The sequence below is a fragment of the Cupressus sempervirens genome, chromosome 2, assembly GCF_028749045.1.
Source record: "Cupressus sempervirens isolate cs-2001-9-10 chromosome 2, ASM2874904v1, whole genome shotgun sequence".
In the NCBI taxonomy this organism is placed as follows: domain Eukaryota; kingdom Viridiplantae; phylum Streptophyta; class Pinopsida; order Cupressales; family Cupressaceae; genus Cupressus; species Cupressus sempervirens.
In genome coordinates, this window is record NC_143119.1 from 728422802 (window position 1) to 728448243 (window position 25442).

General features: G+C 36.8%; 1 protein-coding gene across 3 annotated transcripts in view; it reads left to right on the top strand.

Annotated features, from left to right (window-relative positions):
- The window catches only part of RUS1 (root UVB sensitive-like protein (Protein of unknown function, DUF647)), a 123094-nt gene that overhangs the window by 80195 nt on the left and 17457 nt on the right, over positions 1 to 25442 (top strand). The gene's annotated exons all lie outside the window — the stretch shown is intronic.

The following is a 25442-nucleotide window of genomic DNA, read 5'->3' on the forward strand; positions in this document are numbered from 1 at the left end:
TATGCTCATTATTTTATTCAACTGTTGAGGCACTCCTTGTTTCTATCACCTTGAGTGTATACTTTAGGGCAGGTTGATTGGATGTATTTTTTTCTTCAGACACGTTCAAAGGCATATGCAGTCGCAGGGCATATGATAGTTGAACATGTGGGTATAAAGTACTGCAAGTCAGTTGTAATGGTGACCAATGCAGATTGGCATATGAGAGTTAACAGAAAAAGAAAACACCTTTAACATGAGAGAGCAAGTTAGTATATGTGTTCTCAGTAGCCAAATACATGTGTTTGCATCTCTCAGAGTGTTATGTAATAAGGAGTGATGTGATTTATAAATTATTGTAAACAAATTAAAAATGCTCTAAAACTGAATGAACAGAAGGTCTCCCAGCAGTACCATTCTACGCTCCTGTCAGTCAAAGTCATCTGATACAGTATTATATCTTCTTGCTTGATTAAAAATTTAGTGAATTCCTATTTACTCATTTTCTTTTAATAATCAGTTTCCTTCATTTAAATATTATTTTTTCACCCAAGACAAATTTACAATTGGCATTTCAAATATCAACTTACAGGAAAGAACTTTATCAACAAACAACTGTAAGGAGGGTAATAATCAATTACTGACATTACGATACACATACTCATATTGTTTTATTTCTAATCATGAAAAGCATATATTGAAATCCTTTTCGAAGAATTACATTAAACATATTTACTGTCAGTGATATTGAAAATGCACACGTCAAAAAATTAAAGAAAAATAAAGTATCAGAATAAAAAAAGTTGAGTTTCATCTATTCCAACCAATAACATGGATTAATTATGCAGGAATAGTCTAGTCCGCAATCTGTTGAATATATCATTACAATCTAAAGAGTGGATTTGCAAACCAAATAAGATATGCCAACAACATTTTTTATTCATAAAATGAAACCGAGTTAAAGTTGACAAATTATTCAGTCATTGCTAAACCTTTTTTAAATAACTTATTTAAAATTTACTATTTTTTAAGAGAGCAATGGAAATATTTAGATTATATTCTTTGAAAAAAACTTAAATATTATTTAAATTTTTTAATATTTAATAATTAATTTATTATAACATATTTAATAATTATATTATTATAACATATCAATTCAATTTAGTTTAAATATAATCAAAAAAATATAAATTACAAGTTAAATGTTTAACATTTATTATTTTGTTAAGTCATTTTAAAATAATAGTTGTAAATTTAATATCATCTTGAAATTTAATAAAATATGTGGGTTATTTTGCTTTATTTATTTTAATAATTATTGCATTATTAAATATAAATAATTACTTTAAATATATATTAGATGTAAAAAATTAAACATTTATATTTAAGTTATATATGAACCGAGGGAATTTAAAAGTTTAATAAAATATTACTTTACTTTTAACTATCTGGCAAATTATAAAGATAAAGATAAAGATACATAGGCATAGAGATATGGAATGGGGGGATGGGGAAAGAGAGACTAAAAGTAACTCTATTTTTGTAAATCATTGTAATTATCAGTTCTATAAACACTTCAGATTCTTGATAAGTCATAGAACTAAACATTGTTCACATCCATGCTATCAACACTACAAGGTAATATAAGAAATAATTTGTAACTACTACTTAAAAAAACTAAATACTTATCTCCTACGTTAATAGGACACCTTTCAACTAATTTCATGCTTTATGCTCCACTTTCACATATCTTTGGCATACCGATTGTGCACCAAGGTGCAATTGCTAGTTTATGCACAAGGGCCTTAAAATCCTTATAAAATTTGATTTTCCATACTTAAAATTGTCAGAATCCTAAGGAAAATCAGAATTTCTTAATATAAATACACAAAATCCAGACTCATTTTGAATTTGTCCACTTAAATTGATCAAAATCTGGATATAGTATGAAGTTCCCCTCTTAAATTATTCAAAATCTGGACTTACTATGAATTTTCCCACTTAAATTATTCAAAATCTAGACACAGTATGAAATTCTCCATTTAAAATGGCATTTTCTTGGAAAAAATATAAGCGTGGAAAGTCTCTGCAGACATGGGTTGATTTTCCCCACTTGGAATACAAGGATAAAGGGTGTGAATGAAGAGTCTAAATGCAATGCAATTTTCCCCTTTGGGTTTATACTTAGTCAAATTTTGAATCCCAAAGTGAGGTTTGTCCCTAGCAATGTCTGGATTTATCTAGAGACAAGTCGATTTTCCCTTTGAGATAATTGAGAATGACGAAGACGTTTTAAGTATGAAAACTAGCTTACCCTACATGAGTCGAGTTTCCCATTATTGAGCAAACAAATGCAAAGTTTTCAAGTGTGGATCTTGAGGATTTATCCTTGCATGAATTGATTTTCCTACCTGGAAAGAGGAAAACGAAATGTGGATAGCACCTATGGAAGTGTGGAACCCCTATTTTGAATTGTGAAAAAGGACTTAGTCAATTTTTTGCAAGTGTAAAAATCCGAACTGACTCCCAATTCCAGTATTGGAGTACAATAGATTGCTTTTTCTATGCAATGTTAAAAGTTTCCTATTTTTTTAATGTTTTTCCCAAGTATAAATAAATACACAATTTCATGAAATGAATTGAGATTTAAACTGAACAGATATTCTTTGTATTTAAATCAGAAATGCACATTATTAATTGGGCACCTATAATATGTTAATTCATCCAGCCGTGCCTCCAATTTGGCCTCTTGTGACTCACGTCAGCTCCGCCCAGCCGTAGGTGAGTTATTGTGCCTTTATTCGACCATGGTCTTTGCTGGCAGTCACGTGCAAGTAGCTGATGCAGAGACGTCCCCACTAAGCACCCAATCACAACCTAGCAAAATGAAATGCAGGCCCAGCAATGGAATACGTTGACTTCCCAGTAGCCATCCAATCCAAAATGCAGGGATGAGAGTAATTAAATGGACTCCAATACACTGCCGACCAGCCTCTTTATAGAATCTGCCCTTACTTCCAACCACAGCCATCAATGGTATTTGAAAGAAGAAAAAACACAGACTTCCTTTATCAATTCAATCAGCAAGAACAATGTAAATTTCTCAGCAAGAACATCAACCTTCACTGTCAGAATCTCCAACTACAGTAGGCACAGTAGGAGAATTTGATAATTGTTTACCTCAGCACAATTATCACAGAAGATCTCAGAATTTCTTCAAAACCCTTAGCTGGGCAATATGAGCAAGAAAATATAATATTCCAGAGGCTTTTCTCTCCAAATGAAATCATATTTATAAGATTTTGTGTAACTTGGCTTCACCTTGACACTTTCACTTAAATAACTCTTTATAATATAAAGTCTACTTACTTTATAATATAAAGTTAATTAAATAATCATTAAATCTCGAATTAATTGAAATAACCATGACTTCATCTGATTAATTTGTCCAAAGACCGAAAACAAAGCGATAAGTACTCAACAATGTCAGAACTGCCTTGACCAAAAATAGGAACTGGCTAGAAGTGACTTACTAAAAATAGTAAGTCCAAAAATAGCAAGGCGATATCAAAGACCCCGAAAACTGAATGTCAACTCATGGGGATTGCGCTGATGAGATGACAAATCAACAATCTGAAGACTTGCTAGATTAGGGACATTATAGTCCTCCCTCCCCAAGATTGCTTGTCCTCAAGCAATCAAAGTCCGGAATGTTGTAAAATATCTTCAGGCTCCCAGGTAGCGTCGTCATCCAGAAGGTTTTGCCACTTAATCAAAAACTCACGAATGGTCCTCCGTCGCAATTGCCTTTCTCTAGTACCAAGTATTGCTTCTGGAATCAACTCCAAGCTCCCTTCGTCATCTAATGGAGGCAAAATAGGAGAAGGTGTCACATGATGACCCAAAGCCCCTTTAAGACGTGAAATATGAAACACATTAGGCAATTGCAACTCATATGCTACCTCACCAACCTTTCGCACAATCCGAAAGGGCCCACAATATCGCGGCTTAAGTTTCTCAGCTCCACTCTTCTTGATCAAAGATTGCCAATACGACTGTAACATGAAGTAGACCATGTCTCCTACCTGATAGGTTCAAGCTGTTCTCGTCTGATCAGCGTACTGCTTTTGTTGATTCTGAGCCCTTTGTATATTATCTTTCAAGGTCCTTACAATATCCTAGCTGTCTCGTAGTAACTCCCTGGCAATTGGTACTCTGCTATCACTACATAACAAATCCACAAAACTAGGCGGATCATAACCATATAGAGCTTTGAAAGGCGACATCTGTATAGTCATGTGATGAGTGGAATTATAACAATATTCACATAAGTGAATCCATTTTACCCAAGCCTTTTGCTGAGAAGAGACATAATTTTGCAGATAACCTTGAACCTACTTGTTCACTATTTCCATTTGGCCATCAGTCTGCGGATGATAGCTAGTGCTAGGAGTCAACTCAGTCCCACACACTCTAAAAATCTCTTGCCAAAAATGGCTCATAAATCTACTATCACAGTCACTCACAATGGTTTTAGATAAACCATGCAACCTAAAGATCTCTCTGAAAAATAATTCAGCCAACTGCACAGCTGAATAGGTAGTGAAAATAGGGAAGAAATGAGTATACTTTGTGAGTCTATCTACTAGCACATAAATACAATCTCACCCTTGGGCCTTAGGCAAGCCTATAATGAAGTCCATGGAGATTTCCTCCCACTTTCTTTCAAGAATAAGAAGTCACTGTAGTAAACCAGTAGGATAGGTGTGTTCGTGTTTGTTCTGCTGACAAACCGAACAATCTCGGACATAGTGATGAACATCATCCTTCAATCCCTTCCATGTAAATCTCTCTGGAACCTGTCTATAAGTCTTGGAAAAGCTCGAATGACCAGCCATAGGAGAATCATGGAATGCCCATATAATAATCTTACGCACCATTGACTCTGGAATTAGATAAATCCACCCCTTATAGATAATCAACTCACCTGAAAGTGAATATTTGTCATCCTAAATACTACCATCCGAAATACCTGTCGCCCACTGATCCTTAGCGTATTCAACTATAATTAAATGCCTCCAATCCTTTGAAATATCAGAAACTAAACAAAGGTGAGGTTTCCTTGAAAGAGCATCCACGACTACATTTTGAGTCCCTTTGATATAGGAGATATCAAAATCATAAGACTATAGTTTGCTGACCCATTTTTGCTGCCTTTCATTCAGATCTCTCTGCCCCAAGAAATGTCTCAAGCTATTATGATCAATTTTAATGTAGAACTTGCTACCTAAATTTAGCCAAGGCATGCATGATAGCTAACATTTCTTTATCATGAATGCTGAAAGTTTTCTCAGGACCCCGCAATTTCCTGCTCTCAAAAACAATCGGATGTTGATCCTTGGACAAGACGGCTCTATTACCCTCTTAGGAAGCATCACAATGCAAATCGAAAGTGCCTAGAGAAATTAGGAAAGACCAACACTGGACTATTTATAATAGTCTTAAACTTCTCAAAACATTCCTGTACTTGTGCTAACCACTGGAAAGCACCCTTATGGGTCAAATTTGTAAGGGGTGCAACATGTCGTGAGAAATTGGCCAAAAACCTATGATAAAAAGCACAAAGACCAATAAACCCTTGTAACTGTGTCAGCATCTCTGGTGTAGGCCACTCTATAATAGCACGAATCTTATTTGGATCCATACGAACTCCATTGGCACTGATAATATGTCCTAGGTAAAGTAACTCTGTCATACAAAGAGCACACTTGGACTCCTTGGCATACAAGGAAGCCTGATCCAGAATACCCAAAATTATATCCAGGTGAACCACATGATCATCCCAAGTCTTACTATAAATTAGAATGTTGTTAAAGAAGATCAACACAAACCTCTAGAGCTAATTGTGGAACACCCTGTTCATAGTAGACTGAAAAGTGGCAGGAGCATTGGTGACACCAAAGGGCATGACCAAGAATTCAAAATGTCCTCAATGACACCTGAAAGTTGTCTTCTGAATGTCTTGCTCTCTAACCTGGATTTGATGATAGCCAGACCTCAAATCAATCTTTGAGAAATGCTTTGGCCCATGCAATTCATCAATGAGCTCATCAATCCGTGGAATGGGCTACCGGTTTTTTATGGTCCTCTTATGCAGCATCCGATAATCAATGTACATCTGGAGGGTACCATCCTTTACCAGAACAACTGAAGAAGCGAATGGGGACTTACTTGGCTTGATGTGCCCTTGATCAAGTAGCTCTTGTATGGTTTTCTCAATCTCATCTTTGAGCCTCTTCAGATGGCGATATGGGTAATCATAATAGGCTTAGTGCCTTCCTCTAGCTCAATAATATGCTCAATGCCTCGATTGGGTGGCCTACTAGGAGGGAAATCGTTAAACACCTTAGAGTGTTTAATCCTCGATTGCTAGATATCAGGATGATATTCTGCCTCCTCAATATTCTTTTGATTTGGCATAATTCTGCACTTAACTACCTAATCAACAATATCCTCATGACGAACCAAGTGCTGTATATGCCGAAGTGAAATCTGTTGCAGCTCATCATTACAGATTGCTTTCAGAACCTAGGGCTGCCTGTCCTTAATAAACCTCATCTCCATCTTTTCAGTGCTCAAGTAGATGTCCTTAAGTGTGTGTAACCATGCCATACCAAGGACTATATTTGTCCCCCCCCATGTCCACCACATAGAAATGTGCAGTGAAAGCATATGTATTAAGCTTCATAGGAAGATCTGTAATCATCTTGTTACACTTCAAAGTGTAACCATCAGCTACCTGTACCCGTAGGCCCTAAAAAAATCCTCAGTCTGCATACCCCTCCTGGTAACCAAACAAGCATCAATGAAATTATGAGTAGCTTCAGTATCAAATAAAGCAACAATACTCTCTCCAGCTATGAGCCCATGCATCCGGAAAGCCCCCTCTTTCCTCATACTGGATAAGTAAGCTACTTTGAGGTTGGAGTCATTCACCTCATCATCTAGATCATCACTCCTATGCTGATCTTGATCACTAGCCCCAAATGGCTCCTGAAAATCAATATTGTCATCATCATCATAGGACCATTCCATCATCTTGTTTTTCCCCTTAGGCTTCATGGGACAGTCATGGTTGACATCATAGGGACCCCTGCAATAGAAACACAACTTCCTCCTCAAATCATTAATTGTTTCCCAGTCCAAGGATGTTGCAGCAAGGCGCTTTCCCTCAATTTTCTCCTCTCTCCGGGGAGGTGTCCTATCAAAGGAGGATGTAGCAAGCTTTGAGGAAAACTTGCCTCTAGGTGTAGAGGCCTCTAAATTACAGGCCTTTTTCATTGCCTTTTGTAATGACGGGGGGTCTAATGACTTAACCCACCCTCTGAGTGGCTCAACAAGGCCCTGAATGAAAAGCATAACCCTCCTCTGCTCAGATGTGTCATACACCATCACTGACAAACTCCGAAACTCACTGATGAATACCTCCAAACCAATTGTCTGTCAAATTGTGCCAACTCCCTAAAGTAAACCTCAGGATCCTTCTTGTCAAAACGTTCTACCAATATGTCAACAAACTCCTAATATGATATGATCTAGTCGTGATAGAGAGATACCAAACCATGATACCAACCAATCGTGCGCAACTTTGTCAAGGTGTAAAACAACAAATCTGATGGCATCCTCTGTTGTACGACGCAAAGCAAGGTAAGTCTCGAGCTTGTGGACCCAAGCTCTAGCAGTCACTCTATCGCTCCCATCAAAATGAGCCAATGTTATCTTACTGGCTGCCTGCTGGAGATCAATATACCTGAGCTGCTATTTGTCAGTACCAGGCCTACTCCTGGAATGCTCACGCTTCTGTGTCAAATACCTGTCAAAACTCAAATTATCCTTTAATGCTTGAGGAAGAGCATCCCACTCATGAAAATGAGTCAGAACATCATCAACAAATGGAGCAGCGTTAGTAGTAGTGCTAATTGTATCTAATTCGGGTCTCAAAAAAGTAGGTCTCTGTGGCTTGTCTTGAGCCCCAATATAACTTGTCTTGTCCACCTTGTCATCCATCCTAACATGATCCTCGGTCCTGTGCCTATCATCAGCCCTGGGCCCCACATCCACACGTGACCTGTAGGAACTAATAGAAATATCTCGGTCTCTCTCTATACCCCGCTCCCATGGCAATGCTAACTGCTGCAAGGTGTTGGACACTTGTTGGAGAACATCTGTCATCTGCTATTGCCCAACTGCGATATTTCGAAATGCTTGTAAGGCATCTCTATCATTTTGAGCATCTGTAGCATGTTGTCCGGAACCACTAGAACCACCTAGACTACCCACTATGCCAAACTGAATCTCCGGCTCTCCTTGTACATTCTGATCCCATTGGATGTAGTGCATCCCAGGCACAAACCTTCGATCACCATCCATACTTCAGGAAATAGAATTTAATTTAAAAAAAAAAAATGCCTCTGATAATTTCTGAGCCCAATTCCTGTAGGCTCGCAGGAAACCGCTCTGATACCACTAAAACCTGAACTGACTCCCAATTCCAGTATTGGAGTACAATAGATTGTTTTTTTCTATGCAATGCTATTTTTTTTGTGTTTTTCCCAAGTATAAATAAATACGCAATTTCATGAAATGAATTGAGATTTTAACTGAACAGATATTCTTTGTATTTAAATCAGAAATGCACATTATTAATTGGGCACCTGTAATACATTAATTCATCCAGCTGTGCCTCCAATTTGGCCTCTTGTGACTCACGTCAACTCCTTAATAGCAACACCTAGGCGTAGGTGAGTTATTGTGCCTTTATTCGACCATGGTCTTTGCTGGCAGTCACGTGCAAGTAGCTGATGCAGAGACGTCACCACTAAGTGCCCAATCACAACTTAGCAAAATGAAATGCAGGCCCAGCAATGGAATATGTTGACTTCCCAGTAGCCATCCAATCCAAAACGCAGGGATGAGAGTAATTAAATGGACTCCAATACACTGCCGACCAGCCTCTTTATGGAATCCGCCCTTACTTCCAACCACAGCCGTCAATAGTATTTGAAAGAAGAAAAAACACAAACTTCCTTTATCAATTCAGTCAGCAAGAACAATGTAAAATGCTTAGCAAGAACGTCAACCTTTGCTATCAAAATCTCCAGCTATAGTAGGCACAGTAGGAGAATTTGATAATTGTTTACCTCAGCACAATTATCACAGAAGATCTCAGAATTTCTTCAAAACCCTTAGCCAGGCAATATGAGCAAGAAAATATAATATTCCAGATGCTTTTCTCTCTAAATGAAATCATATTTATAAGATTTTGTGCAACCTGGCTTCACCTTGACACTTCTCATTTAAGTAACTCTTTATATAAAGTCTACTTACTTTTTAATATAAAGTTCATTAAATAATCATTAAATCTCGAATTAATCGAAATAGCCATGACTTCATCCGATTAATTTGTCCAAAGGCCGAAAACAGAGTGATAAGTACTCAACAATGTCATAACTGCCTTGACCAAAAATAGAAACTGCCCAGAAGTGACTTGCTAAAAATAGTAAGTCAAAAAATAGCAAGGCCATATCAAAGATACCCAAAACTGAACGTCAACTCACGGGATTGCGCTGATGAGCTGACAAATCAACAATCCGAAGACCTGCTAAATCGGGGACATTACAGCAAGTCCACATATGGATTGATTTTCCCTTTGGTGCTTTGTTTTTGAAATAAGTAAATTAATTAAATACAAGGGAAAATAATATAATGAAGTTCTACAAGCTTCTAGAAGACAAAAGGTTTTATCCCACATTGCTTGTGTGGGTGAAAAGCCAACCAAGAATGATTTTTAAAGGAGAAGCTACAGCCACGAAAAACAAAGGATTTGCTAAGCAATCAGGGCTGAAAACAGGAAAGCCAAGAAGTTCAATTTTGGCAAATCATTTTAGAAAATTTTCCAAGCATCTAACCTGTCCATGGTTGATTGTGGAGCATCAAAGGAGGAATTCCTGAGTTATTTGAGGGCAAAAGAAGGACTGCAAGTGATGCATCTACAGAACAAAATGTGAAGATTACCATGGAGGTGGATGAATTTCTGAGGTTTATGATTGATTTTAGGGCAAAAGAAGGGCTGCAAGTTGATGCATCTACAGACCAAAATCTGAAGATTACCAAGGGGGTGCTATTGTTCTTGCAAAATCATGAGAAATTCATAAGTATCTAAATCTGTCCAAGGATGCTTGCAGATCTTTAGTGAGTTAAATTCAGATTTTTTTGGTATCAGTTTGAACACAAGGAGGTGCTGAAGGTGAGTATCTTCAGACCAATATCTGAAAATTCTCCAAGTTGGGCGAGTTTTTTTTGGAAAACATTATATAAATTCACCAAGTCCTCGAACCTTCCAATACTTGTTTGTAGATCAATCCCCATGCAAAATCACACATTTCGGAACCAATTCAATGCACCAAAGTGCTGGAATAAGTAAGCCACAGGCATAAATCTGAAAACCCTTCCCTGAAAATCATTTAAAAAAATAAAATTCTGAGTTTGCAATGTGATGATAAACCTGATTATGAACTCATTGTAGATCTTTTGAATCATTTTAGGTTCATTCCTGGTCATTGGAGTGTATGAATTTCTTGAGTCTGTTGACATAAGTCTGAAAATCCCAGCAACAGGTGCAATTTTTAGGAATTTATTTTATTAATCTGCAACTTAACCAATCATTAAGCATGCTGTTGCTGAGTCATTGGAGGGTTCCTTTGTGCCTAAAGCACTGAGTTTGTGCCCAAATTCATCGAAAAAGGAGCAGTTGCAGGTATGTCTTCAAACAATTTAAAGCTGGGATTGGTGTTGAGTTATGATTTTGGGGCATGATTGAGTCAGAATTCTTATTCATAGTTCACATACAAGTCCGTGGACATAATGTGTGGTGAGCTTAATGAGTTGTTAAAAGCAATCCTTAAGTAATTTTCAGACTCACCATGATTGTCCTCAGAAAAGTAGAATTTAGTTATCGTAGGATTCTAATCCAAGTACTTATTCTAGTTACAACTCTCAAGGGATAGAATTACTAAGTTATGACATTCAATTCAAGGGCTAATTCAAGGATACTAAGTCTGAAACATATGATTTATCGAGTACTTTAATGCTTTACTAACTTTGAGTTTTAAGCAGGTTTGTGGCCTAAGGAAAGGGATTAACAGTGAGGACAATGTTGATTAAGAGGCTATCTAGAGGATTCTATGCTGAGTCTTCAATGGCTTCTAGATGGGGAAAAGTTACAGATACAAACACGGAGCATATAGACATGATGAGATTGAAGAAAAGAATGTATGGATCTAGGGATCATTTCCCTTTAAAGATAGCAGTGAGCACAATGAAGAATGGACCCTACTATGCAGCTGGGTTTCCTTCAGCTATTCACTGTAATGAGCTCTTGTTAGAATGTGCAAAGAATTACGATCCGGATACCAAGACAATCAAGGCCAAAGGCAAGGTGTTTGCATTCTTGAGTGAGGAGGTGGTGAGAACATTTTTGAGTCCGATACTTTCCTAGGATGCAGATTGTAGCTAAAGAGGAATCTAAAGCATTATATGATAACAGGCTTGACATCTTTATGGACATCATTAACAAAAACTGTATCAACCAATCAAGGAAGCATCGCTGTAAGTTGCCTAAGAAGCTAGTAAGTGAGGATTTTAAGAATGAGTGCAGTGATTTAATCTTTATGTTGAAAAAAGTCACGGGAACACTTTAGGAGGCTTTTTTTTGACACATGGATGTGTTACTTTATAGAAGAGATAACAATGGGAAATGTGATGATGAGTTGGGCAAGAATGATTAGTGACAACAGAGATGCTCAACTAAGAATCTTAAGGAAAACACAACAATAATATATTGGTTCCATTGTGATCTAAATGTTGGCAAGGAATATTGAGTATCTAGGGCTCATAAGGGGATGATTGGAAATGGAAAAGATCAATTCAATGTACATGACTACTATCTTGAGTTACAACTACATGAGAAGGATCACATAGGAGGTTATGCAAGGATGCCATAATGTTGATTGAGTAGTTTGTATATTTGTACATCCAATTCCCTACTTTTTCTTGACATCAGTATCTAAGGATTTTCTTCGGAGGCCTACAAACTTCCTATGTATTCAATAGATAAGATGGTTTTGTTAGAGGTGGTCAGACTTTTTTTAGAGTTTGATTTCATATAGAAGGGGAAGCACAAACAAAGAATGCCTTCCTCTATCACTTCGGGGAAAACACTTCATGCCCTCTAGTGTAGGTAGCAAGGACAACAAATGTATAGTTAAAATTCTATTAGCTCGGGACATATAAGGAAAGGAAGGGATTTGATCCATTCCAAAATTGCGTACTTATAGGGGCAAAAAATATAGACATAGGAATGATATTGAAGATTGTTACTCAACTCTAATGGATGAGTCTTCTGTAAGGATAAGGATATGGTCTAGGATGTTAGTGGATTTCATGGGAAAAGTGTCTTCCCTATTTCTAGCTAGGTCAAGGATGATGGAAATCTAGTCCATCCTCTCTATGGTTATGAAAAAGGGCAAGTCACTTGAGCTTCTCAATTGGTAACAAAAGGAAGAACTTATAGATTTTGGGGTCTTGATCAGACTGGTGATGGACATATCAAGGGCATGGATTGATAATCAAGTTCACAAGGTAATGAGACAAGGTGTTGCGTTCATTTGTGCAAGGATGCAAAATAAGGACTCTTCTTCAAGAGGAGATGAAAGAACTGTCAACACTTTAGGGTTCCTCATTTAGGATGCTAGACAAGCTTTAAAGGAAGGGGGTAACATGGCAAAAAATCACAAGCCAAATATTAAGGAGTCTAGAAGTAGAAGACATAGGTTTATCACACCTCCTATTCTTAGCTCTTCATCTACTAAGGAAATAGAGACGTAAAGTATGGATCATGGTTTAGTGCTAGATGGAGATAGAAAGATTTTTTTTTGGTAGGTAGCATGCAACTTTATCAACACAATCAGTGTACTAGGATACAAAGATATTGCCATCATCTCCTACAGTCTAGTTGGTAGTTGATTCGGGAGACAATATGAGACCATCTAGTTCGATTACTGAAGAAGTGGAAGATGAGATCATTTCAGCATTGAAGTGATTTGTGAAGATAAACAAAGGAGAGATGGTGTGGATTTATCCAGAGTCCCTGAATGGTTAAGAGAGAGCATGAAGAAAATGAGAAGAGTAGAGGAGCTTCCCATGAATGACATCAATGCATTCTTGAGTAGGATTGGAAGAACAAAAGAACCTAAACTAGAAAAAAAAAAATGATTACTAGGATCTCATACTGTACATTTGGCTATCCCAGTTGGTGACATGACTGATAATAAGATGACCCCTATTGACTATCACGTCTCTTAATTTGATATTGGGCCAATAACTAAGGAGCAAGAATTTTAGTAGTGGAGAGACACCACAGATGCTATTGAAGAAAGGATGGATAAACCAATAAAGGAAGGGGATGAGCTAGAATTGGAGAATTTGATGATGGACTCAAATAAACATATGAATCTATTAGGATACAAGAGTGCAGAACTTGCTCCACACTCCCTAATTTCTCAGGATTCACATTGTACTTGTGGCATATGGTGAAGGGATGGACGAGTGATGTTAGAGAAAAAGCAAGGGTGTTTCTTAAAGGGATAGTGCATGCACACGAGAGGACCACAATATTGATAGATAAGATGAAAGGATTAGATGAGATATGGAAGAAATTTCAACTTATTGAATACAAAATGATTCCTTGTCTCAAGGCATTGAAGAATTTCTCTACATCAGTCTTAATGTGAGGAGTTATTGATAGAGGGAGTTTATATGACTTTAGTCATTGGTATCTTTCTCTAGTCATAAGGAAGACTACATATGAGCATGGTCACACAAAATGCGAGAATACTGGGGTTCTGTTGATGTCAGTTTTGTATTACTACATAACATATAGCAATTGAACACTTGATACGAGATATCAAACGCTCAATTCCTCTCTTGAAAAGTTAATACTCATGAAGACATGAGGATAACTCCAATGTTCCTTACACCTGTGGATACTAAATCAATTATTGATCTGATTTGCTGGTAATCACGTAGGCAAGCTTACGTTATTCATTCGAAGATAACTTGGTGGTACTTCGCTTGCTTGACTTGTTCTTTTCTCCTTGATCACTTTTGCTTTCAACTACTTCTACCACTAAACGCTTATTTCTCTACTACTACTATGGATGGAGAAATTAGGAAATGGACGGGGATCTAACCAAATGAAAGCTTGCCAGCGACGCTACCTCCATTGGTGTGATGATTCTAAGGGATACTCTTAGGATTTTCACACTGACACCTATCTTCCAACCCAACTTGAAGTACATGTGGAAAGATGATATGCAAGTAGAACTTAGGAGCGATTGCACTAGATTACCACACAAGGCTTCCTAACAAGCTGCTAGTGGCCTAGTATATAGGTCACTATCAAACATTCACCTCCAGCATCATATAGTTAGCATCTACTTCTACTCTAACAACATGAAATGAAATGCTACTTTAATTTGAGAGATGAGAAGAACCATGCAATACACCAAAATGATCATGTATATCCACCATGCAAGCCACAACAATGAATAGAGAACAATTTTGATAGTATTTTGGGAACAATTTTCCAACATAACTCTCCCACAAATGAGAGAAAAATGGCCTTATATAGAGGCTCCAAATTACAATGAATGGCCGAGATTAAGAGGCAAAATCAAGGGCCAAGATTATATCTTACAAACCCTAATTAGGGTTACCATTATTCAACCAATTACATGAGGGCACCAACTTTGTGGGCCAATGAGAAAATTACAATAATTTGTCAACCAATGAGAACATAGGACACTTGGCATGATTTAATTGCATGCACATGAAAGTGCCACCTCATCAACCTTATTTTATAAATTTATTCAATCCTTGATATAAGGTGAAGCCTTGGATGCTTAAGCTTGTCCTTAGAAACTTTCTCATCACCACTCAAACTTGCTTGTACTTGATGTCCTAACTCTGAAAGGATGAGGTCTTCATGCACTCAGGGTAATCTTGCCTTGGCCTCGATTGCTTCCCTGGATGTGAACTTCTTTGCAACCTAAGAGCCTTGCTCTTGGCCATTACCTTGAAATTGAACTTAATCCCCCCCATTATCCTTGTCTTCTTGGTCTACCAACCTTTCCATTCGAATTCAACCAAGCTAGCTTGCACGAATAGCCAAGCCTTGCCTAGCCTCAAATATTTTCAGATCTCTTCTACTAATCCACTCTTTCTTGAAACTACAGGACTGCTTGAATCTCAATCTTTAATCAGATTTTCCCTTACCTGATTTCATTCTTCACCAAAGCTCGCACTTCAACCTTTGCCGGCTTGCAATCAAATAGAAGGCTAAGGACCCCATGTGGAATTGCTTCTAGTTTTGCATTGCCCTAAGTTGTAATTTTAGATTTTCACTTATAATTCTAGCCCAATCAAATTTGCGCCTTCCATTTGCAATTTCATCAATAAAGTAGTACATCTAATTTTCGGATTGCATACCTTGAGGTAGGCCCATGATCTGGCTGAGAAGCACCATGAGATCGCCATATTCTGATTTGAAGCTGCCACTGTGAGCCTCGATGATCTGGTGACTCCTTTCTTTCCTTCGTATAGCCAATTCTGCTTTTGTAGATCTTTGCCATGGGAATTGTCCTTCCTTTAGTCTGTCCTTTATCTGTATCATATTTACTATATCGACATTGGTATCGGTTATTCGCCTCATTTTCGAGAAGAAAGTTGTTTTGGGCATCATATCCTCTTTGTCTTTCTTAGTATTTGTTCCCTTAGGGTTCTTGCTTGCACTAACATCTACCATCCTAAACACTTATTTTTGCCCCTTCGTTCTAAGTGATATGGACTACCCTTATCGATCTCCAACCTTCTTTTTATCGATGGATTCTACACTTATTTCTACCTCGCCAAGTCTTATCACTACACTTATCAATCTCCAATCTTCAACCTAGGGGTGGGACTACCACTTATTTCTACCCCTTCGTTACCTTAGGATGGACTACACTTATATCTCCCAACTTCAACCTAGGGTGGTCTAGCTTATTTCTGCCTCGCCAAATGCTCTATCATGAATTCTATACTTATCAATCTCCAATCTTCAACCTAGGATGGGATGATGGAGTGGTGGATGATGAATGAAAGAAGAACCAAGAGAAGAAAAACTAGACAAGAACAAAAGAGCGAAATTCGCTTAAGGACCACTTTCAACTCTAAATGAATTGAACTTACTTTTACCAATGGCCGGGTCTTCTTTTGAATTTCGGATCAGACTTAAGAATTTCAAGCCCCTTGCAAATATTAATGCCCTAGTTGAAGAAATAAGAATTCTGCCCACTTGAAATTGCCCATGCATGTGCCGAAAAATCAAACTTTAATCACCTATTTCCTTTGCCAAATAATACTGTCCAGATCTGATGCAAAATTGCAGCTCCTCAAGAAAATTAAACTTCCACAAATTTCGGCTCCACAAAAATTGCAGCTCCACAAAATTCGTAGCTCTCTATGGAAATCAGACATCAATCAAGAGTCATCTAGGGCAAGAAAAATCAGATCTGCATTATAAAAAAAGCCAAGAACTGACTTATAAAAAAAAACGCCAAGGAAGAAGAGCTGCTCCCATATGCAAATCTGCCCTTTGTCAAAAATCGTCCAAGGAGGAAGAGCTACTCCAAGCATGGAAGAGGAAGATGGAAGAATGAGGAGACAAGGGGAAGGAGAGCCTTTTTATACCCAATTCACTTGCCTTCCCTAGCTGGCTGATTTGCACTTAGGAGAGGAAAAAAACAAAAAACATTAATTAGTGCACAATCTGGTTCCAATTAAATGATAAGCCAAAAATAAATTTTACCACAATGAGATTTGCATTATTAAATTGCCGGTAAGACCAAAATTGCAAAAATGAAATTAATAAAGCCTTGGAGATCCTAAACGTTTTCATTTAATGACGATTTAGTAATTAATATATCATTAAAAATCGGATTTGGCAAGCCAAAATTGATTTTTTTCAATATTAAATTACTAATTTCCTTAAAGACTTTAAAATCTTCGAAGCAAATTTAATCCATTTAATGTCAATTTTTTGCAATTTAATCCAAAATCGATTTTGCTACGCTATTTTAATTTTAATTAATTAATTAATTAATTTTTTCCTTGCATCCAAAATTGATTTCAATTCAATTTCACCATTACAAAATCAATTTTCACCAAAAATTTAAAATTTTCTGAAACAAATAGATTTAAACCCTACCCCCCCCATAGATAAATTAATAAATTAAAATTATTTTGAAAATGCTAAAGATTATACAATTATATCCAATTTTCAAAATAAAATCGTCTAAGTCCCCAAAATTTTGTAATTTTATCTTGCCAAGTATAGTTCTTTGAAATTTGTTCAGCCTAAGGATAAAATTACTTGTTCCGGAAAATCAAGCTTAAAACCGAGTGAAAAAACAAACCTAAACCTCCTCCCTCTTGGCCTGAAGGTGTCCAAGACATAAAATTTTCTAAAATCGGAATTTTTTTGGGCAACTTCAAAAAGTTATTTATTGCCAAGGTGATGGGAAAAGGGGGTCCATAAAGTTTTGGGGCGATCGTGTGAAAACTTCACAACATCTAGCATCAACCCAAAGAAATGTTCCTGAACATTTCAAGAAATAAGTAACTTAGAACAAAAATCTCAGGATGGCCTATTTGCAAATCTACTCAAGGACGAGCACTCAATAAAGAAAAGAACTCTCAAGTTGATTCTAAGCACCCTGACCATAAGTTACCCACGTGTGTGCAAATGATTTGTTCCCTGCTCGACAAGAACTTGATAATCTCTCAGATCCATTAAACTTAGCTATTATAATATCCTTACTTCAAAAGCAACTTGGATAGAGCCCTGCTGCTAGTCAGGTATCTATAGCCTCGACGGAGTTATCGCTGTGGCACCACAATCATGGTTCTACCTTTAGTGATTATTTTTATAGCACTGGTAGAGATGATTGCACACCCTTGAACCAAATTTCATCTTTATTTTCACTTTGATACTGCTTTTTCTCTTTTCTCATGATATTTTCTCTTTTTTCTTTTCTTTTCAATCTTTTGTTTAGTTTGCAGGCAATGAAGCTTGCAGAGGGTTTGGAAGACCACAGTGGTGCTAAAGCAGGTGTATGATTTTTACTAAGTTCAATTTCATTTCAAAACATCAAGAACTCAGAGTAATTAAGTTTGAGTAGAATGCTATAACCATGCCAGAGATAACTCAAGAATCTCTATCGAGTCTAACCCAAATTTAGTACAAGTCCTACCATAGACCAACAACTAAACACATCCTTTAATCTTTGAACCTTGTTAAATGTATTCGAGAAATGAACAAGATAGACTCCGTTTTGTCACCAAAAATGTAAAATCTACACACCTCGCCCACGAGTGATAACATGGACCCCCCTTTGCTCTTGCAAAGGCCCAAAACCAAAACTGCTTTCCAACTGCGGGAAGGTAAAAAAATTTCAAGTCAAATGACTTGATGCAAATCAAGCTCAAGCTCCCTCACAACACCTAAACTAAACAACTAAAAGAAATCTACTCTAAGCAACTGAAAGGGAAACTTTAATCTACCCAACTGAAAGGAAACTAAACTACTCTCTTGAACCAAATTGTCAAAGACAAACCTACCCTAACTATGTACAAGACTCTAAAGGGACAACACTGACCGATCTAATATATACACTGGATCTAACATGGTTTCTCAGGATGTTCAAAAGTAACAAGGTTTCGGTGATAGTTCTCAATCTCACAAACTCATCCTTGTACTCTGAAAAAAAATTGGTCACCTCAAACTCAAACTCTAGAAAATTATCATGCAAGACCAACAATTGAGGCAACTCATAGGGTCCATGATTAATCCAAATACAAGTTGTTTCTCCAGATTTTCCATAATCAAAATATAAACTTTCAAACCTTTCATCTTTAAGAGCAGGGAAGGAAACAACCTGGTGTGCTTCAGGTGGTAACTCTTGTTTAAACCTCAATTAATCATGCACAGCTTTAGGAGGTCGCAATTGGTGATAAATCTTCCCTCTAACATCTACATCAAACTCATTGGTAGTCCAAGTAGGATCAGTCTTGGAATCAAGCTCATGAAATATCGTCTTTGGGGGCTTGCTCCTATGAACAATGAACCATGAATCCTTGTGAATCTCCTCAAGGGTATCCTCAAAAATCAAGAATTTTTTGATATTCTCCCCATCAAACACCTCTCCAAGTTGCTCGAACACAATATCCAATTGTAGCATCAACCCAAACTGTTCTTTATTTTCCTTTTCCATGGGAGCAACTTGATCACCACTTAACAATCCTTGCATATCCTCATCAATAGAAGCTTCATCATCTAGCATGTAATTTCCCTTTGAACTCTCTTTAGGAACATCTTGCCATTCTTTATATAGACTCTCACCAAACATAGCACCTTCAAGACTGATAGGAGAACCATCATACATCTTTGTGAGTTGCCCATCAACTTCCATTTCAAGTGGCAAAATTTTTAGAGGTCGAAGTAGATGGTGAATCATGCCACTTGCAACAACTTGATCACCTTGAAATGCTTTGGGCAATGACTCCTTTTGTATTTCTTCTATAGGATGTTCAAGCATCCCCCCAAAGAATGTGGTGGAGATAGTGCCTTGTATTGGTTTATCAATATTTTCCTCATATTTGAACTCCCTTGTGATATCTTGTAATTCCTTGTTCAACACGCCCACTTGATTATCTTTCTCTTTAAGGATATTTGAAACTTCTTACAACCCATCTTCAAGAGTCACCCCTTGAATTATGCATGAAGGCTCACCAAAGATTTCCTTTTTGTCCACCTTTTGTTGTTCCATTTGTAGTTCTTCGTGTGCCCTCACATGTTGACCTTTGCCTACCATCCCTTCTCTTGCTTGCATAAATTCAATTCTTTCCTCGATTTTCTTGTCAACCTCTCCACCTTGTGATATAATGTGTGAAGGTTCATCCACTTGGTTATCTTGAACATTAGAATCAACCATATCATCTTGATAAATCTTACACTCTTCATTCTTTGGTTGCCAATTTAAAAGCTGAAAGAAATCTTTACCACCCCCCACTGATATTTCCTCATACCAACCCAATTGAAACTTGACCAAGTCAATAGTGTCTTGGCAAGATGGGCAAGTAGATATTGAATGTGAGAGACTGTGTACATTGCACCAAGAATTTCTTCCATATATGTTTTTTGGTTCCCTATTGATATCTTCTTTGAAAACAAGAAAATTTTTCTCCGAATTGACAAGGACCGTAGGCTCATGTGTTTGTGAAAAAGAAAATTTTCCTCTTAATGCCAAGTCCACTCTTAAGAGAAACACAAAACAATTCATCTCCTCATGATCTATAGTACCATGTATCCTATACTTCCTTGATGCTACAAGTTTAGACAAATCCCATGGAGGTAACCTTTTGTTGAAATCAAACCAAATGGGAAGAACGCTCACTTGCCTACCCATTAAGAAACCTTTCCTTTTTTTTTTTTTTTGATTTTGACATTGATGCTTCTAGTCTGTTAGATTTGGATGAGTTGAAAGACAAGACAGTGGACTCTCTTGAGAAGAGTGAATTGAATGGATTTCTATCATTTATGATTTTCATAAATGATTTGTTGAGGTACACTTCAGGTTGGGATTACACATTGGATGTTTGGAGAAGTTAGAAGTAATAGAGTTACAACATTGCAACCTTCCTAGTATTGACATGGAGGAGTTTAGTGCAATTTTTCTTAAATTCATTTATTTTACTAAAACAGAGAAAGAAAAGGGAGTGCATATCTTGGATAATGAGTTCAGTTATGACTATGTGACATCCTTGCTTCATATTGGTCCTCAAGCCTTTGAATTTTCTCTTTAGATGATTTTGTGGTGCTTCATTTTCACTGATTATTTTTGCTTCCCCTAATTAGGGTTTGTAATGGATTAATTTGGGCCATTGATTTCAAATCTTTCATGACCATTCATTGTAATTAGGACTCCTATATAAACCCCACCCCTCTCATTTGTGAAGGAGATCGTTGCTAATATATTACCAAATTTGCCCTATTGTTCATTGTTGTCTTTTGCATGGTGAATGATCAAGATCTTGGTTGAAGTATTGCATGGTGATCTACATCCCTCAGTTTGAATAGGTTTCATTTCAAGTTGTTATATAGAATAGAATTTGCTTTAAGTTACTTAGTTGGATGAAAAAAATTGTGAATGCTTACTTGCTAGACTCGAACATAAATGTAGGCAACTAGTCTATTGTTGATTGTGTGTTGTGCATGATTAGCTAGTCATTGAATGCACTAAACTTTGATTGATATTCAATCTTTTGTTTGCATCTATTGATGGAATTGAAGCGGAGTTATTAATTTGAAAACATTTGGGTATATCTTAGAAGCTTGCACTAGGTGGGTGGAGTCGCTGACAAGATTGAATTTGGTAGAGTCCAAGTTCATTCGTACTTTCTTGCATCCAAAGGTATAAGTAGAAGTAGAAGTAGTAGAAGTTAGTAAATTTAAGTTTGAGTTGAGAGTTCAAAATTGAAAAATCAGAATTTATTTTCATTGCACATTGTAAAGTCATATCATTTGAATTAAGTTGACAAGTCTTAACGAACAATGTAAGTCCCCTTAGTGATCCAACAAATTACATTATTTCACTGAGCAAGTATCCACAATAGAAGGAACCTTGATATCACCTTCAAATCTTAGTTTTCAACTCGAAACACTGAGTGTTTGATTCTTCATGTTGTAGTGAAATAAAATTGACATCAGCAGATAGAAAACTTCTTTGGGTTTAGCTTCATTGGGAGATGAAGTTATAATGCATGGAAGATTATTCTGCTTTGAAATGCTCACTAAGCCTAATGAGAGAATGTAACTGATACTTAATCTAATTATCAAATGACGTGGTCTAGTCCGAGGCCTATAGATTTTGTGTAGGAGATAAAAACCCAACACCCTAAGTGCATCAGCCAAACCATATGTCTTCCACAAGAGACAAATTGGCAAGAACAACTTGCTTGATTTTGTATGCTTGAATGATTGATTGAATATGAAATATATGATGGGATGCCTTGCTTACAAATATAAGATTGGGACATAGGATTATACAAAATTAGGATATGTGTTTTAATATATGTTCTATGACAATTACTAAATGACTTGGATAACTAACAGTAAATGTTAAAAAGTAATAGATCTTATTTAAACTAACTACATTATGGAAAGATTACCTAGGATCTAAGTATCTTGAGTATGTAAATAGAACTCACTAATGAACTAGTTGGGTAAAATATCTTATTCACACCAACACCCCTCCTAAGTGAATTCTCAAGGGCAGCAAATTGTTATGTGAACAATGTAAAGATGAAGATGATTATGGGTCCCAACAACTAGTGCATCTTTGGTACCCATTTGCAATACAATCTCTCAAGAACGAAGAGAAGTAGAAAACCAATTGGGCCAAAAATCCTCTCCAAAAGAGATAAAAGATACAAACAAAGATGTTGTATTGAGACTCGAGAGCTCAATGATACCCCCATAGGATTGCATCCATCACAAATACTCAATCAAAGATATCCTCCATAGGAGGGAAAGAAAGACTATATAGCCTCATGATTTGTAATATTCTGAAGAAATGTGGAGTCCCTGAAGACAGAACATAGTCCAGTGCCTAAAACCAACATTTCTCCCTTTGGAAGGAATAAGATAAACCAATTACAAATTCAAAAATGCTTCCCATTCTGGATAGGAAATTGGTAGGAAGAAGATCCTAAACATATGAAGATTTCTTTGAAATCTACTCACATGTCACCAAGTCTTTGGTTGATGACGAGGCCACAATCCAATCAAGTACATGCCCAATCAATGAAGGTGACAAGCTAGGAGTAAATGGAAATTCATGTTGAACTACCTCTAAGGACAAAGATGATGGACCAAATTTGTGCCATGAATTTCATCGCATAGGAGAGAATCCCTTAAATTGGTCTTTTAAATCTGAAACGTGAAATTTCCATAAACCAAGATGCAATGTTTGGTAAATAAACCTCAATTAGGAAGAAAAATGTGATACCTATTATAATGACCCACTAGAAGTTGCTAAAATATGTGTTAGTAATGACAGTCCATACCGTACAACTAAGGGGATAAGGGGGAATCAATTGTGCACAATACTTATAAACATCAAACCTCTACACCAAATCATCAACAAAGAATATAGCTGTGCTAACAAGACAAAGTCAACACCATAACACAAGGACTTCTGTTCTGGGGGAAAATCCTATTAATGGAAGAACTCCAGTGGGGATGATACCCAAAAGATCATGCACTAATATGAAAATGTCCCTCTTAAGAGACCTGACTCTATTAGGAGCCGATACAATACATTTAGTACATCTGTCCCTATTAAAAGACAATTCCTCGTTAAAGGCCTGAACCCCTGCAAAAAGTTTCCCAACCCTGTTAGGAGTTGTGAGAACAAAAGGCTCACTGCTAGAGCACATTGCTCAAAGGGAGAAGGTTAAGTCCAATTTCAAGAAGACTCATTGTCTGAGGTGTGAAGGTTAAAGCCGCCTTCAAGGATTTACAAATTAGAATAATGAACTGATTGATGACAACACACTTGTCTTAACAATTCCAATGAAGCACACATGGGAATGATAATGGATTCCACTCATACCTCTTAGCAAAGTATTTGATAATCCTTCAGCTCTGCTTTGATATTCAACATGAAGGCTCGTAGATACAACTTCATTCCACTTATTCCATACATTACAACCAAGGAAATTATTTTATTTTATACACGTTACAAACAAGTAATTAAGGCGGCCTGTTAGGACTTCCCCAATGCACAAATAATAAAATAGATCCATGCTAAGATGGACATGACACCTTTACAATTAGACAACAATTACATTTATCAAATTATGCGCAATGATCCATCATTAACGGTTGCCAATTCAAACAACATGCTACACTGCCTTGTTGGCTCCCAAAACAATAATCCATACACCATACACTAGCAATTGTCACAAAATGAACCAAGTGACTCTAAAATCCCAAAGCATGCACTAATCCAAGTCTTCTACCAGGCTCCATCTTCACAAACCTTTAGTTAAACTCGCCAACGTATCATATCCAAAATACAACTACTACCTCTAGTATATTTTATTGTCAGTGACCTACAACCGGTCTTCACTAAAACATTTGTAACTCACTCAACCCATCACATAAAGAGCTGCTACCGTAGGCATAAGGTCTCTCATCTTGTAACACATGTACAAGCTCACATACTAAGGAATGTTGTACACTGGCCATACTGCTATGATCAATAGAATGTAACACATAGAATCTAAGTCTGTCTAACTCCTCTTTGAAATTCCTGAACTTTTGTTGACATCAATGACAAAACCTATGATAACAATTGCATGCCAACAACAATTCCGACTCAGCAAACTCCCTTATCATCAATAATCTCAACAATTCCCCCAATGCTCAACAAGATGGGTTTGTGATCTCAATTTGAGTAGAAGTTGTGTGAGAAGTTTCTGGATCACCAAGACACTCAAGTTCTACATTGTATTCAAACACCTTCAAGGAATCATCATTAAACGATAAATTGTCAACATCAAGTACAATGAGGTAATATGATGTAGGACCATTCGGGTATGGAGGATTATGTGAATCTCTATAAATCTCCCATATCTTGGTTCAAATTGTACATGGTTACTTGATTCTTGAGATCTCATTGTAGTTCTCTTTGAAGATGTTTGCACTTGTATGAATCAATCTTATGATATAGTAATCCCAAATTGGTTTATTCCATGTTGTTTTTGTGGCTTAGAGACGAGTCCATAAAGATAAGGCAAAAGATTGAGCTACCTACGATGTATTTTTGCCCAAGATAGTGCATCCTCTTTGTCCTTTGGCTTCAGATCCATTTTGCGCTGGGTTTGGATCTTGATCCGATTTGCTTGGGGTTCTTGCAAGGTATTGGTTCTTGATTGCAAGTTCGACCTTGTTGAGTCCAGGCAGATGAGTGAAGAATTCTCGGCATTTTCTCAAACTTTATATAACCAAATTCATAATTTTTGCAACCAAATTCATCTTCAGGGAAAATGTTACTGTCTTTGTAACATAACATCTACACTATCCTAAGAAAAATAGGAAAATTAAATTTCTCTTAGGAGGAAAGGAAAATATGCTTTAACATCATAACATCATAATTGCATTGCATTTCCTTATAAGTATGAATAAAGAACTTTATTAATTATCTATTAGCTATTGCTAACTAACACTACATGATTACGAT